Source organism: Myotis brandtii, unplaced genomic scaffold (assembly GCF_000412655.1).
Source record: "Myotis brandtii unplaced genomic scaffold, ASM41265v1 scaffold1163, whole genome shotgun sequence".
Classification (NCBI taxonomy): Eukaryota; Metazoa; Chordata; class Mammalia; order Chiroptera; family Vespertilionidae; genus Myotis; species Myotis brandtii.
In genome coordinates this window covers 829,222-846,611 of record NW_005354025.1, presented here as the reverse complement: position 1 = coordinate 846,611, position 17,390 = coordinate 829,222, and the positions used below count along the sequence as shown (strand labels likewise).

At 48.8% G+C, this 17,390-nt stretch overlaps 1 long non-coding RNA gene across 1 annotated transcript in view; it reads left to right on the top strand.

The window, feature by feature from the left end:
- The window catches only part of LOC102258951, a 53,329-nt gene extending 35,939 nt beyond the window's left edge, over window positions 1-17,390 (top strand). The window contains exons 2-5 of the long non-coding RNA XR_001359598.1: window positions 10,832-10,988; window positions 11,410-11,464; window positions 15,147-15,378; window positions 16,054-17,390. This is a non-coding gene — a long non-coding RNA (uncharacterized LOC102258951). The remainder of the gene's footprint in view (window positions 1-10,831; window positions 10,989-11,409; window positions 11,465-15,146; window positions 15,379-16,053) is intronic.

Genomic DNA, 17,390 nt, shown 5'->3' with positions numbered 1-17,390 from the left:
ACGGCTCCCCCAACCCTGCATCGCCCAGCCCCGAATGTCCATTTTCTGGTAAAATATGTCCTTGCTGCTGCCAAGGCTGCTTGGAAAATGCTAATTTTATCCTCGAATTAAAATTTGTTCCCTTACCCTCGTTTTAATAAAAATGAAGTGTCCGGAAACATTGCTACGGCTTGGAAGAGAAAGATCTGACATAATTTTTTAAATGCCTTCAATCATGCTGCCTTCGGAACTGTCTGTCCTTATCACCCTGACCCCCACCCCTATTTTCCCACCCCCTGAGGCAGCATTTACATTTCTTAATAACCCATCATTAATATTCATGAGAAGGGGTGGGTAATAATGGCTGAGCACAAGGCACTAATTCAATTTCCACCGCCTCGGCCTGTTTACTTAATCACCGAGGGACCCGGGTTACTCGGTATAATTATTTATTCAGAATTAGATCTGGAGGCATCTGGACTGGAAACAGAGAACCAGGAGCAAAATGGAAATCGAATTCTCTTCGTCTTCCCCTCCTAACCGCCTCCTCCTGACTGTCTGCCAAGGCTCCAGGCAGCCAGCAGGGCCTGGAGGACAAGCCTTAGTGCCAGTAGGGCTGTTCCGAAAGGCACTGGCTTGTGCTGGGGTTGAATGCAGTCCAGATCTCTGGCCCTGGCAGGAATCTCTCACCAGCCGTGGCCTACCAGGTTATCACCAGTCCCAGGGGTGGGCTAGGCTACCAGCTCAGCTAAGAGTGTGTCCACAAGTGCGGCCTATGGGGAAATTCTGGGGGATTGGCCCAAACTGGACATGTAAGGTGGCCAACCACTTGATCACAGTCCCTTGTAGAGGTGAGATCTAAATAATGCCTGTTTATCATTCACTCTCAGCTTCACTGGCACCTCCTCCAGGAAGCCTTCCCTGGCTCGCTAGACTAGGTTAGGTTCTCCAGGACACAATTCTGTTACAACCAGGATGAGGGTGTTCACACGAAGTCATTTCTAATTAGTTGTTCAGGGTCTGTTTCTCCCAATAGACTGCCAGCTCCATGGGGGCAGCTCCCATGGCTGTCCTGGTTATCTCTGTGTCCCCAGCATCTAGCAACGGTCAGTATAGAGGAGCTGCTTGACAAATATATGTTGATTTGTTGACTGACTAACTGATTTGTGAGCCTCCGTGGCCTTATCAGCAAAGTGAAGAAAAGAATATCCATCTTGCAGGATTCAGTGAGTTCAGTGTAAAGGGATTTTTAAGATTTCAGTGTAAAGAGCGCAGAGTTGAGCCCAATACCTGACACATGATAAATGCTCAGTTAACGTGAGATGTTATTATTGTTGTTATTGTTATTTGGTTGGCCTGGGAAGACCCAAGGAGCCTGGGCTTGGAGGGAGCTCTGCTTAAGAGTCTTGAAATGACTTCCCCAAGTTCACACAGCTAGCAAGGTCAAGCCTCAGTCTTGGCTTTGCCGCTTAAGAGCTGGGTGACTTTGGCAAGTTGCTTGACTTTTATGAGCTCAGTTTCCTCCTCTGTCAAATGGAGATTATAATGGCATCATCTATTGAATTGCTAGGGAGACTCAGTGCTGTCCCTTCGGCAACCTAACATGGACGTGGATAGAGAAACTCAATAAAGAGGTATATTGTTTTGGCAGATGTGGTGGGTGGTAGTCAAAGCAGGGGGAATGGCATGAATGTATTTATCTATTAGCTCATTCATTCATTTAATGCGTAGTCATTGGTCCCTGCTAGGTGCCTGGCCCATGCCATGTTCTGAGAGGGAGCAGAGGTGAAGGCAGTACCTCTCCTTCCTACCAGGAGCTGACAGGAAGGATGAAATAGGAAGGCCGGTTACTGGCACATCAGCAAATGCCAAGGCCATGAAGGGGTGTTGGAAAGGTAGCGGCCAGCTCTGGGGTTTAGGGAAAGGTGGCTGAAGGGGTGGCACTGAAGGCAAGAAGAATTTGGACCAGAGTGAGGAGACAAGTAGAGGGGCAAGCAAGAGTAAATGCCTGGGATAGGAGGGAGCTCTGCTTAAGAGTCTTGAAACGACTAAGAGACGTCCCTTCCCTCTCTCTCTGCCTCCAATGCACCTGCCCGCCAGGTGCCCAGCCAAGTCCCTTCATTCAAGTAATTTTCTGTTACTTGCAACCGAAACATCCTCAACAGATACACTTTTGTCGACGTGCCACTACTTACACTGCAAACTCTCTACCTTCCTACTCAACAAACTCCTGCTCATCCTTCACAGCCCAGCTCCAAGTGACTTCTCATTTTCGGGTTTCCTCTGGTGAGCCATAACTCTTTCTTTGTGTTCTCCAACACTGTATTCACACCTCATCCCGAGACTTCTCCCGTAGTATCCCTTGCTTACCAATATCTCCAGTCCCCATTCTACTGTGTATTGCAGGGGAGTTGAACCCCACAGGCTGCCTTTCCCAGGCTTCTGGGATAACTGGCTTCCAGCTGGGTTTGGTCAACGGAAGGCACCGGAGAGAGATTGGAAGGCAGGATGAAGGGGCCGGGGTATTTCTCCCTCTCAGCCTTAAGCAGCATCTCCAGCAGTGGCTGTGTCTCTTCCACTTCTCCAGATCGCCCATAGCTCCATTGTTTCATATTCCATCAAATGACCCTGCTCCTGGGCTGGCAACACTACCTCTGTTACTGTCCCTTAGGTCTAGGGGTGGTGGCAGGCTCCTGCTGTTGTTCGTCTTTGGGCGGCTTCACTGTTGCCGGTTGGCTTAGCTCTTCCATTGCCATCCAGTCGCTAAATTAAAGTTCCTCTTTTGTAAATATTTAAGTGTTTCCTGGTTAGACTCTGACCAACATACGTCCCTACCAGGCTATAAGCTCCAAGTGAAAAGGGCTCCATCTTGTATCCTCAGGGTTTGGATACAGAGAAGCTACAAAAAAGGTGAATGAGTGAATGAGCAAATGAATGAATTTTTATTGCATAACTTTCCTAGCCACTCTTGCTTAGCAAGAGAAGAGGCATAAAGGGAAAGAATTTCTCCCTGAGGTTAATAAATATTTGTATTAAAATGACCAGCAATAATAACAACAATAATAATGAAGTAAAAGGGAGAGGGCTTTATAAATAGCTCTCAGCCTGTAAAGTCTTTGAAAACTGTAAGGTTCTCTACCCACGTTGGGCTGTCCTACTTTTTCAGCCCAGCTCAGTGTTCCTGCCGAGGCGGCTGTGGGCTGCGAGGCTGAGAGAAAGGGAAGATAACGAATTGGAGGCAACATCTCAGCCAAAGAACCAAAGGCAGGAGGAGCCCAGGGAAGAGCAAATGATTTAATCATCACAGACTCATTTAGAGACGTCCCTTCCCTCTCTCTCTGCCTCCAATGCACCTGCCCGCCAGGTGCCCAGCCAAGTCCCTTCATTAAAATTTCTCAGAACCAGGGCTGGGTTGAAAGATGGTCGGGACCCGCCAGCTTGTCTGTCAGCCCCGGGGAGAAGGCTGCAGGAGGGGCATTTGTCGAAGTCTGTTGGGAACAGCAGGCAGATGGAAGGTGGGAATCAGAGAGAAGAATGAGTGAAAGGGAATTTCAGGTTTTCCTGCCTTAATTATGTTCCCCAAAAGAAGAGCCTGAGGCAAGGACTTGGGTACAAGTGATTTTGGGGGGAGGTGATCACAGGAAGGAGGAGTGGGGGAGTGGGGAGACAGGGGAGGAGCTGGTCGCTGTGGTGGGCCACTGGAGGACCCTCTGAGTACTATGTAGAGTTGTTCACCCAAAGGATAGGAGGCGAGGGCACTTACCCACCCAGCTCCCATTCCCCCAGGGGTTGAGTGTTGCTCAGGGGCATTAATGTTCTTGCACCTATGGGCTGTGCCTATGGATGGGCTGAAAAAGGGACCAGGGCTTCCAAGAAAGTCTTGAGATAGAAAAACGAAGAGACTGGGTGGGCACTTGAGTGAGGACGCTGCCAGTGTGCACGGGCACTGTGCACCACCACTGCAGCTGAAGGGCTGTGGCACGGCACCCATAGCATCTTGCACCCTCTACTGTCCCTTATGTTCTTCAGCCTGAGTGTCCAAGCTCCATCACCCCTCCTCCTCCCTCCTTCCCTTCTTCCTTCCTTCCTTCCTTCCTTCCTTCCTTCCTTCCTTCCTTCCTTCCTTCCTTCCCTCCTACAACAAGTACTTCCCCAGCACCTACTATGCACCACAACTTGTGTGAATAAGACAAACTAATCTCATGCTGAGGAAGAAACTGGGAGATGGAGTAGAAAGAAAACATGGGGGAAAAGAGAGAAGCTATTTAGGCAGGGCTGTCAGGAGGGTTTCTCTGGGGAGGTGGGTGCCAGGGAGCAGAGCCCAAATGATGAGAAGAAATGGGCATGCACACCTCCTACCACCCATGCCTTCCAACTCAGTGTTCTGAAAACTGGAGGTTTCAGGGACTCATACAGTATAAACGTGTGTTTTTTTTGAGAACCAATGTAGAGTTGCTTTTTGTTTTGTTAAAATGTTTGTTTTTAAAACATTTAAAAAATCTGACCAAAAATGAGCATTTACTATTACTGTAAGAGGACATTTTAAACACCCTCCCAACCCACCCCCACCCCCCATTTAAGAAGAACGTGATCTCAAAATAAAAACAGTTCATTACGTGAAATAAATTAGCTTTGTCAAAACTCCTTTATTTCCTCATTTTGGCCCCTGATTCTTAAAACTTCTCTCCAGCTCAAGATCTAGCTTGGGCTCAGGACACATTGTCCCATTTGTATTCCTGGCTTGAGGATTTTGGTTACAGGAAATAAATGTAAAGAGTGCATGGATACGCCTCTGTCCATCAGTTTTTCCATTTGTACAGTCTGGGTGGGTAACTGCTTCAATTCACCTCTAAAATATAGACTAGAAAGTCAGAGAAGACCTTAGCAATTCATTTAACAGGCACAGAAAGTGTGTGGAATTTCCCTCCTCACTTCCACCTTCTCGGCCTGGTGAACTCCTCTTCTACTCTCAAAACCCAGTTCAAATATCCCTCTCCTGGACTTCCCTCTGAAATCAGTCATCCTTCCTCTAGCTGCCATTGCAGTGTCTGTATTGAGCACATATCCCCATACACTGTGAAGGGTGACTCTTTCTGGTGGGGGAGTCAGTCCAGTGCCCCCTTCCAGATAACCTTGCATTTCCTGAAACTCCTCAGTGTGAATGTGGATAACATGGAAATACAGGGAACAGCGAATTGTGAGCAGAAGAGAAAGGGAAGAGAAGAAATGTTTACTGAGGACCTGCCATCTGCCCATGGGGCGCTTTAGGCGTGTTATTTCATTTGAAGCCCTTACTTGCTTAAAGACAGTGCCTCCCACACAACTACTGCTCCTCTTGCCATCCCTACACACTGCCCTTCCCAGCGGTGACGTCTGCTCTCCTGCATTTCTTCCTCCCTGTACTCCTCCCTCCCGTCGGGTCTGGTTTCCTCCTGTGTGCCCTTGACTCCACACCCAGCACTGACAGCCCGAGCGTTTGTCCGCTTTGCCTAGAGGAAGGTGGTCAGTGCCTCCAGGCCACACAGTTAGGGTCTGCACTCAGAGTTCATGGAGGGAGAACTTCTCAGACAAAGAGCCTGGCTGGCCCCTTCTAGCCTGAAAATAGTGGGAGCCTTTCAATCAGAGTCCCTTGTTCCGAGCATTGTTTGCAGTTTTGTGAAGACGGCCCTGGGATGCCGATTCTCCCCTTCTGAGATTCCCAACCTCTGAGATTCCACAGACAGAGGAGGAGGCTTGGGCTTCAGGATTTGAGTGGCCTCTGCCATCTTCCGGGACCACCACAGCCCAGGATCCCACAGAGGCCAGCTGGGGCCAGGACGAGCCTGGAGGAAAGGCCCACCTTGTCCCTGTCTTCAGGCTCTGACGAGGGAGGCCTCGTTCATAACTGAGGCAGTTGCTTGGCGGGCAGGAGGCTGCAGAGGCATGGGGTAGGGAGGGTGCTCCTGGAGGGACCTTCCTCTGCCTTCTGAGGAAGGAGCTGCCTCTGCCGGCCTGCAGGTCCCTTCATGACAACAGCTGCTTAATGCCTGGCAGTCCCCACACCAGCCTCCCTCATCCGCCCGCCCTCCTGTTCCCCTTTTTTCATTCTCCTGAGCAAAGAGCCAATTTCACTCAGCAAACCTTTACCAACTGTCCACTGAGTGCCAAGTGCTGGGTTAAGCATTTGACATCTCTCACAGGTGGGGATCTCCATAAGCAGAGTTTGTGATGCAAGGTATTGATTAGGGACCGACACCTATAAAAGGAAAGGGAGAAAGCAGACTTGGTCAGCAGAGAAGCCAACGGATGCCGGTTCTCCAAGCCTCAGCCACCCAGGCAGGGAGCTCGGGAATGAGCGCTGCCTGGCCAGGCCCCTGAACCCCTCACCCAGTCACTGGATGCAGGCTGCCCTGGGAAGGGTGTGACCTCAGGCTACAGCTGAGGAGACCTGGCAGAGATGACAGCTGGCGACTGCCTGCTGACCGCACTCCCCATGCTGGGCAGCGAGCCCTTTCTTGAAGGGATGCCTGGGAGCCCCTCTCTGTCTACAGCAGCCATGATCTGATGGAACCCCCACCACCACCCATCTGTGCAGGAATTAGCTAACCTCTTTCACAGATGAGTTCACAGAGGTTGAGCCCAGAGCAGCTTCCAAAAAGGAAGTTAGAAGCCAGGTCTGTCCATGACCAAAGTTTTATGGTCTCCTAACCATACCATAGGGGTCCTTTGTATTGGGATCCACTTTTATCCATTTGCAAATGGTGGCTGGATAGGGAGCACCACGGATGATTTTCCCGAGCTTCAGCTCCATAACGTGTCCTTAGCATCCAGCCCCCTTTTCTCTTATTTCCTGTAGGACCCTCCCTCTCTCCCACGCTCAGTCCCTGTGGTTCGAGTGGGGCACCACCTCCTGATCCAGAGACAAAGCATGTGACCCAGGCTAATCCAATCAGCGCATCATCACTTTCCCCTGGTCTGGCAAATGGTTTCTAGCTGGCACATGACTGGAGGGGAACCAATCAGAGTGAATTCAAGGACTGTGGCAGGAGCTGCCAGAAAAGTCTGGCTCTTTCTAGGTGCACTTGAACCTGTAACAATATATAGCACTGCTGGAGCTGCTGGTATGTTTCAATTATTCTTTGCTGTGTAACAAATGACCCCAAAACTTAGTGGCTTAAAGAAACAATGATTTATTATTTCTCAGGATTATATGGGTTGACAGTGGTGCTTCTGTTCCATATGGTGTTGGCTGGGGTCACTCATGCGGCTGCATTCAGCTGTGACCGGACTGGAAGGGCCGGAAAGCAATAATGGGGGTGGGGAGAGGAGGATTGGCCCAGCCCAGGCACGGGCAATAAGGAGAAGCATGTTTTGCAGAAAGCTTAAAGATGATAATAACACTGACTAAAAGTCAATCTGCTTTTAATCTGGACGCTGGCAATTCTAAACAATGTTAGTGTTAAAACCCCACCCCACTGGGGCAGACCGCCATCCCCCTTGTTACAAAGACTTCTCTCAGGTTCTGGAAGCTTGGTGGAGACTGTTAGCTGGAGTACCTCAGTTCTCCTCTGTGTGGCCTTTTTTTTTTCCGCACACGACCTGCAATTTTCCCAGAGCTCTCCACACAATCTCTCTCTTCAGCAGGATTCCCTATACTTTCTTACAGCATGACAGCAGGATCCTAAGGGGGAGCATTTTAAGATGTCAGGCAAAATGGACAAGTGCTTATGAAACCTCTTTGTATCACAGATGTTAACATTCTATTGTCCAAAGCCAGTCACATTCAATGGAGGAGGGGACTCCCGCGGGTGTGGATCCTGGGAGGCATGGTTTACTGGGGGCCACCAGTGTAACAGTCTATCATTGTGTGGCTTACTTACCACCTGGAGAGGAGGGGCAGGTAAACCTAAGAGCTGCCGGGGTGTATCAGGCAAGATCCTTAAAGGAAACAGAGGCACTCAAATAGTAATTTCAGGAGAGTATAATAAAGGGACTATTGACAAAGGTGTCAATAGTGTTTAGGGAATCCCACAAAGGATGGATGGTGCTGATCCTTTGGCCTAATAACAGTGGGGACTTTAGCACCCCTCGGCCTAAAGGGCAATAGCAGGATGTGGTTGCTAGAATCCAAGAAGGGTAGCTCTGGCTTTAAGAGGCAGCTGCCTGATAGGAGTTAGGACCTTTGGTAGACGGATCTGACAGGAGAAACCCAGGAGGGAGAAATAATCAACCTTCATCTTCTCCCTTCCTTGATTGCCTGTCATTACTTCTCATTGGCTGGACCCCACCGGAAGCCAGAGGGCAAGGGGAGCTTGCTGTTGCAGTTCATTCAGGTCAACCTCCATGCCACAAAGCAGAGTGGACAAGGGTAGAGAGCAGATCTGCAGGGCCCAAGGAAGATACCAGCACAAAGGGCCATCCTCGGGAACGCTGAAAATGAAACAACGCAGCACAAGACAGAGAGGCTAGGTGGAAAGAAACTGGATCCTGAATGCGTAACCTGGGCCCCTGAACCCAGCAGAGCCTGAAGCGGTTCTATTCCTGGGCTCTTTGGCTAATAAATCCTCTTTTTGCTTAGGCCAGTGTGGTTTGGTTTCTGTCTCTTGCAACCAAAAGATTTCTGATGGATATACTCCCATTGAGGAGCTGGCCCTTTAATAGAATGACTACATTTCACCTTCATCAGAGTCCTCAGAGGTCCAGAGGGCAATTACCATTGCATATGAGCAGATTGAGACTCAGAGAGGTTAAGGGACTTGGTCTAGGTCATCTGGCTGATTGGTGGCAGAGATGAGATCTCAACTTCAATGTTCAATTCTTCAATGTTCTAGCCACATTTAGCCTCTCTCTGTCCCCTACGTATACCATACTCTCTGGCCTCTGCACTGGGTTGCATAATACTTCCCCCCCCCCCCTTAAAAAAATATATATCCAAGTCCTAATCCTTTATTTAAAAATAGGGTCTTAAAAATAAATAAAAATAGGGTCTGTAAATGTAATTAAAGATCTTGAGGTGAGATCATCCTGGATTTAGTGTAGGCTCTAAATCCAATCACAGGTGTCCTTATAGGTCGGAAAAAGGAAGAGATTTGAGTTAGAGACACAGAGGGGAAGGCCAGGTAAAAACAGAGAGCAGTGGCAGAGATTGGAGTGATGAATCTGTAAGCCAAGGAACAAGGCTTGCCCAGAGGCACTGCAAGCTAGGGAAAAGGCATGGAACGGTTCTCAGCACCTCCAGAAAGCACCAGCTCTGCTGATCCTTGATCTCAGACGTCTAGCCCCAAGAACTGTGTGAGAAAATATATTTGTGTCGTTTTGAGTCACCAACTCGATGTGGTAATTTGTTATGACAACCCTGGGAAACGAATACACGACATTTGCATATGCCACCCCATTTGCCTGGCATATGATTCTCTTCCCTTCCCCAAACCTCCACTCCACTCTGACATTTGAGGCTTACAAGTAGACAAACCTGCAGAGAAAAGAGGGGACCTTTCAAGGAATCACTCAAACTGCCCCCCTTTCATCTTATTCCTCCTTGTCCTGCAGGTCTTAGCTCAAATGACACCTCCTCCAGGAAGACTTCCCTATGTTCCTACCCTTCTCTGTGCTCCCACAGTCCCCTAGACTGCCTCTGCCACAGTTGTGCTGGCACTGGGTCTGCTGACATGGCTCGTTTCCCACTCCCCTGCTGGGCCCTTCTCAAGGGCAAGGCCTGTGCCTGGTTCTTTGTGGCTGGTTACCGCACAGTAGGGTTATTCACTAATGCTCAATTCCCCTTCAGTTCTGCTCCACCTCTGGACCCCCGCTCCTTGCGGCAGAAACCCTTTCTGAGCACACATGTGAAATACTAGCTTGAGGTCACTAATGACAGGTGGGGGTGGGACCCCCCCCCTCGAGTCCAGCCATACCTTAGCACAGCCCTCCTGCCAGAGATGCGAAGACCCTGTCATCTCTTCCCTTCCCCAAACCTCCACTCCACTCTGACATTTGAGGCTTACAAGTAGACAAACCTGCAGAGAAAAGAGGGGACCTTTCAAGGAATCACTCAAACTGCCCCCCTTTCATCTTATTCCTCCTTGTCCTGCAGGTCTTAGCTCAAATGACACCTCCTCCAGGAAGACTTCCCTATGTTCCTACCCTTCTCTGTGCTCCCACAGTCCCCTAGACTGCCTCTGCCACAGTTGTGCTGGCACTGGGTCTGCTGACATGGCTCGTTTCCCACTCCCCTGCTGGGCCCTTCTCAAGGGCAAGGCCTGTGCCTGGTTCTTTGTGGCTGGTTACCGCACAGTAGGGTTATTCACTAATGCTCAATTCCCCTTCAGTTCTGCTCCACCTCTGGACCCCCGCTCCTTGCGGCAGAAACCCTTTCTGAGCACACATGTGAAATACTAGCTTGAGGTCACTAATGACAGGTGGGGGTGGGACACCCCCCCCTCGAGTCCAGCCATACCTTAGCACAGCCCTCCTGCTGGAGATGCGAAGACCCTGTCAGAGGCGTGACAAACAGCTTGGCTGATGGCTTATAATGTCAGAGATGATGGAAACAGGGAGGCGATGGCTGAAAGAATGGGTTGGGGACGCTTGTCATAACTTTATTTGTGGGAGGTGAGCTCCTGTCCGCCGGGTGATGGATGGCGACAGGGCAGGCACAGTACAGACCCTGCCACTGCAGCTCCCCCTTCTCTCTACGCCAGATGACTTTGGGGATGAAAAATGACTTTCTTGGGAAAACCAGGGAGACGGGAGCTTCAGGGAAAGGGGGCCGGGTGGTTGGCACCTTGGAATGACTTTTGCTTTTCTTGCTGAGAGTTGAGTTTTGCCTGATAGTCCAGCCTGATAGTTTCTTTTTCCCTCCCTCCTTTCCTTTCAGGACACATTGCCAGCTGCCTTCATCCTCAAAAATGCCGAAAAAGAAGTGTGTACTTTTACAGATGAGGAGGCTGAGGAAGTAACAGGCCTGGGATTTGAACCTGGGTCCAATTACTGTATAGCCTGACCTCTCTCCATAACAATGTAGTGAAGACCACGTAAGTAGCATGTGCCAAGTTCTTAGGAAGCACAGGGAAGAGAGCAATTAATCTCATGGGGGAAAAATCAGGGAAGACTGCCCAGAAGAGGTGATATTTGAGTTGATTCTTGAAGGGTGAATAAATGTTAACTGGTAGAGAAAGAAGATACGAGGGTTGGAAAGAGAAAAGAGAGGAGTAGCATGCGTTTTTGTTTGCTTACCCCAAGCCAGTCACTGCCCTCTTTCTCCCTGATTGGGCCATGGGCTTGGCTTTATCCAATGGCCATTCATGACGTTTCCACTGCCCCATGAGTGACTGGTTTGGAAACAGGAATGGGAACAATTCTGACCAATGAGATACAGTATAAGGAATGTTTACTCACGGGATTCTGGGAAAGGTTTTCTTGTTCTGAGAAAGAGAAAGCCCCTCTTTTTTGCAGGATGGGGTCTCCTCTGTACCTGATGCCTAGAGGAGTGACAGCCGTCTTGTGACAGGTGGGCGAACTAACACACTAATGATGACACAGAGAGAAGATGGAAGTGACACCACTGAGCTGCTGAATTAATGACCCTGCAGCCATCATACCTTGGAACCTAATCTTTGAGTTGATACATTTTTCTCATTGTTAATCAGCTAAGTTGATGATTTTTTTTTTCAGCTCAAAGCATTCTGACTGACTGATACAAGAGGTAAAAAGGATGCCAAGGCGAATGATTGCTTTCACGCTCAGGCTTGGGGAAGAGATAAAGCTGAGAGACAGAGTGGGTTCAAGTCCCAGCTTAGCTGCTTCCTAGGGAGGCGATGGCTGGAAGAATGGGTTGGGGATGTTTGTCATAAGTTTATTTGTGGGAGGTGAGCTCCTGTCCGCCGGGTGATGGATGGTGACAGGGCCGTGACCTTAGGCAAGTCATTTAATGTCTGTGAGATTCAATTCTTGGGAATGAAAATAATACATCATAGGGCTTTGATGATAAAAAATGCACAAAAAGGGCTGCTTAGCACAGTGCAGGCTGCGTAATAAGTACTCAATACCTCATACCAGTGGTGGCTATTGTTATCATTTTTGAATTTTTGGCCCCTGTGGAAACCTCTACCCTCACCCCATTCTCCCCTTACGATTAGACTCATCTGATCCCCACTCACCCAAATCCAGTTTCCATAGCACTGGCGGTTATGTAGGTGTCCGGGCCTTGGAATTGCATTCCTGAATCTGGAGGAGGAGAAGGGAAGTGCTGGAGCCAGAGCGTGACATTCTCTGGCAGGAGTTGAGGTTCTGCAGCCATAGGTCAACCACAGATGGACCTACATAGGGGACTTTCTCCTTGGCCACGGCTGCTTGGACCTTTCACATCTCAAGTAACTAAGTTATCCTGCATCTCAGGGTCCTTGATAGTAGTGAGAAGCAGGTAACGCTAAAGGATATACCAGGAAGAAGGAGCAGCATGGCATGGCCACCCCAACCTGCGCCTATGCACAGTGTAGCCAGCAGGCAATGAACTAAGGCCTGGGCTGCCACACTGCTTGGGCTCTTTGGCTTGGCTCGAGTCTTTGCTCTCCCTCCTTGCTCTGACTCTCTGTTTGGCTCTCTAACATTGTGGCTTTCATTTCTGAGAGGCATTCCTTGGACTTAATGCTGAAGTCAGTATTTCCTGGTGTCAAGGACGTCCATATTTGTATGGGGCCTACTTTCATCCTGCCATACTCGCCCCGTGCCCCCTGTCTTCCTCTGAGCCCACCTTCTGAGAACCATGTCTCCTTCCTCTATCCTTATGGTCCCTAAAGGAGCCGGCATATTTTTACTTGGCTCCAACCCTCTGACCATAGTTAATTGGGCCAGAGGTGGACACCCAACCAAAGCTAAACCAATTAGAAACATTTTATTAGAGTTTCATCCAGGGGCAGAGCCAATCTCTTTCCAACGTACACGTTGTGGGCTTTAAATCTGGAGGCTAAAGGTAGTCATGCTTCCCACTAGATGAATGGAGTCAGCATGTAATGTGAGAGAATGAGGAAAGCAGAAGTCAATGATGAGATGGTCCTGCCAGCCTCTGAGTCCATGGTGCCCCTGAGCCCATGGTGCCCGATTTCCTCTGAGGCCCAAGGGCACCACTGCCTGGCTTCAGCCTTGAGTAGTCTATCTATCTTAGATACCAGGAGCCAATACAACCTCATTTTTTACTTGACTAGGTCAAGTTGGATTTCTGTCCTAATGACAAGAACCCTGAATGACACCCTCCCAAGCTCCTGGGCTGCCCAGGGCCTGGCCAGTGCTCCCGCCTGACAATGGATTTGTGTAATCACCTCCTTTTTTCCAATTTTCACCCTCAGCCAGGAGTCTGAACCTATCCCAGAGGCCCTGACATGGCTTCTGCCCTTCTTACCCCACTCACTCTCCCTGGGTGACCTCATATATTTCCATGGCTCGGACTTAACAACCCCAATACTTAACACTTCCAAACTCCTAGCTCCATTCTGGACCACATCTGAGCTTCAGGCTTTTGAAACACATGGTGGAGACATGTTGATCACCTTAATAGGGGGCGGCAGTTTTCTTCCTGAAAACAACTGTTTGGGTTGGAGAATACCTTGATAAGCCTTCTTGGAGGCAGGTGAGGGCATGGATGTCAGCAAGCACTACCATGTCAATTGCGGTGGCTGGAAGGTGATGATGTGGTGGGGGAAGCTGCTGGCCCAGGGCCAAGGGCAGGAATTTGTAATTTGGGCTGGTGAAGGTCTGCAGGGGTGGGGAACCGTTTTTCTGCTAAGGGCCACTTGGGTATTTATAACATCATTCCCAGACCATACAAAATTATTGACTTAAAAATTAGCCTGCTATATTTGGTCAAACATTTAATAAACTCACCCCTAATGCCTTGGCAGGGCCAGACCAAATGATTTCGTGGGCCTCATATGGCCTGTGGGCTGGACATTCCCCACCCCTCGTTTAGAGGAGAGAAGTGAAGAGTTCGGGGGAGGGAGAGGTGAACATGTGGAAGAAGAGAGAGAACATAGTAAGGTAGGAGATTGGATGCTATAATAAGGAATGACCAAAGGGAGAGTGGCACCCCCCCCCCCTACTGGCACGGGGATCCCAACGCTTTGAAAATGGGTGATTTCTTATATAAAGGAGTGTAGCATGCAATAGTTAATAGAGAACGTAAAAGGCTTACACCATTTTACCTGAAATCTGGCTACACATGACTGTGTGACCCTGGGCAAGTTACCTAACTTCTCTGAGCCTTGGTTTCGTTATCTGTAAGATGGGAACAGAGTAGTTGTTAGGATTAAATAAGCACTAAGTACAGTGCTGGCATGTGCTGGGCCTTGGAACAACACATCTGTCCAAGGTACAAGTTGTGGGATTTAAATCTGGATGCTACAGGTAATCATGCTTCCCGCTATGTGCGTGGAGTGAGGATGTAATGTGAGAGAATAAGGAGAGCAGAAGCAATGATGGCAAGATGGGAAGGAAAGACAGCCAGTCGAGAGGTTATCAAGCAGGATGCACTGTGGACGCCAGGGGCTTGTTCCACTGGGGACCTCTGGGAGCCGGTGAACAAGAGAAACTGCAGTTCAGAGTATTTAGGGACTTACTCAAGGTCATGGAGTCAACCAGAATGGTGGAGGCAGGCTGCAAACCCAAGAATGCCTGATCTCAGAGTTCTTCGTCCAAGGTAGCTTCATGGAGATAGGACCAAGGCCAGGACTGACGGCTCAGGACTGGATTTCTGGAAGCTGAATCCTTGCTCTCAGCATTGGCTCAGCCAACTGTGGCAGAGTTTGCTTCCCTCATCCTCCCTCCCGTCCTCTCTGCTCTCCTGGAGAGTATTTCCCTGGGGCTCCTGTTACTAGTTTGCAGAGCAAAGGCACGTGCAGGCAGTTCAGGGGTTGGAGCGAGCTCAGCAGTTCTGGTATGGTTTTTAATTCAATATTTTGTCCCTGTGCGCCAGCCTCCTTTATTGGATGAGAACACTGTTATTGGATCCTGCCCTGCAGGAGGAAACGCAAGCTTCCCTGGATGAAGGCAGCTACGTTGTTCTAGAATCTGATGAGACAAGGCAGGGCAAGAAGACAGCAGAGAGTTTTAGAAAATCTGGTGGTTACAAGCTGTTCTGTGACATGCACAAAAACATTAACATATGTAATCTTGACCTTTCCCCTTGCCCTCCGTTCCAGGGAGGACAAAGCCCAGGAGGCAGCCTGCACATCGCCCTCCTCCTTTTCCTGCACATCCGCTGTACAGCTTGGCTCTGATGATTTTTACCTCCACTTTCTCCGAGCCCAGTGTCCTTCGGTTCAAGCCCCAGCATCTCCTGCCTCAACAACTGGCCCCTCCCCTCCCCTGCTGCCTGCCAATCCATTATCCTTATGATAGACCATCTTATTTGGGATCTCCTAAAAGCCTGAGGTAAAGATTCAGAAGTACAGAGTTTATTCAGAGAGTGACCCCAGGAAACACAAGCAGGGGAGTGGGAAAGAGAGTCAGGGAAGGGGAGGGAGCCAGTCAAGGGGTATCAGACTGTTTGCACTGTGGGCACCTGGGACTTGATCCCACTGGGGACCTCTGGGAGACAGTGAACAACACGTGGGTCAGAGTTATCTCACCTGAGGAGGGAGGGAGCTGGGTGTTTGTCTACTAAGTTCTATAAGGCTGAGGGCTGTTCTGGAGCAGGGCGGGGGGGAGGTGGGGAAGGGGGGATGGAGGGCGAGGAAGGGCTGTTAAACCTCTGGCACCTCTGCCTGCTCCACAGGCAAGGAAAGCCTGTTTCTGTGGTCTGAGAAAGTCCTCAGGTATAGAAACAGGTGCTAGCATTTGCAACTGCCCACTGTACACTAAAATGTCAGGGCAAGGCCATGTGGGTGGGAAGCACTGATAGCACATTGCATTTCTTGACTTAAAGCCCCCTGATGGCTGCCCTTTGCTCTTTGGGGTAAAGACCCAACCTCTGTTCTTCATTCTATAAGGTCTCAGCGGGCTGCCCATCTTCACTGCCTCACCTTAGTCCACTCGCTCCCTCACTTCCCGGGGACCAGCCATCTCGGCCTTCTCTGTGTTCCTCTGATGTGCTTTCTGTCACTACAGGACCTTTGTACATGCTGATCCTGCTGCCTGGTCCTTCGATGTCACCTACATAATGCCTATCCATCTTCAGATCTCTAGGCAGCCTGATACCATCTCCCAGGCCGGGTCTTCAGAGCCCCAGGGGATGGTGAAGCCACAAAGTGAAACCCAGATGCCTGAGTCAGTGTGTGGAAGGAAGGCCACGTGACAAACCATCCACATTGGACTATTTTACAATCAAGAAAGAAGCATCCATTTCATTGTGTATTACAGCAGTTAGATTACTTTGATTAATATACTATTTTCACACACATTTTACAGGTGACAGAAAAGAGGCTCAGAGAGAGGTGAAGTGACTTGCCCAGGGTTGCACAGCCAGATGTGGCAGAGCTGGGATTCTGACTTCAGAACATATACAAAATGTAACTGACACTGCTTTCCACAGGTCTTTAATAAATATTTGTTGAATGAATGCAGTGAGTAATCTTGATTCCCTAGCCTTTATGTTAAGAACCTAGGGAAAAAGTAGCTCAAAAATAAATCACAGGGTGACAAAAAAATAAAATCAAAATGCATGAGTCTCCTCCACTATATTGTAAGTTTCTGGAAGACATAGGCTTTACTGTACTCATTTTAAAATCTTTTACAGCATCTAGCACAGTGCTTGGTATGTTATAAGGACTCAAACATGGCTGTTCAATTGAATCATGACAGACAGCAGAAACTGGGTGTTCCCCAACGTTTTCAGATGGTGGAGAAATAGTTTGAAATCATTGTCTTTCTTGCAGAATACCATGAAACAGTGACAAATTAATTTTCAAATGGGTAAATATATAATTTTGTGCTAAAAGCAGATACCATCTTGTAGTAGGCTCTTCTAAAAAGTGAAAGCGGCTGCTAAAGTTGGGGGAAATGACTGGGAATAATTACAAATGAAGACAAGTATACCTATGAACCCTTCCCTCCATGAATTGGCCCACAGCTACCAGGCCCCTACAACTGGATTTTAGAACAGCTGGGCCCAGTTCACAAAAGTGTTCCACAGAATCACATTTTGAAACCTGTAGATGAGGTAGTTGGAGTAGAAGGGACCAATTAATTGATGGACAAGTTTCTGTTTTTATATTTGCTAGTTAGTGGCTGCCTCCTCAGAGCAAGCCACCAGGATTCTACGCAGGCATTTTTGTATTAGCTTCATTCCTATCTCTGTCTTATTCCCTTCTCTACGTTTTTCTTTTCCTTTCACCTTCTTTTAATTTATGCTACCTTGCTATGTTTTATGTATCTGATGTAAGCCACCTCGAATCCTTTCTGGAATAATGTGGAGGTATAAATAAAAACATACAACATAAATATAA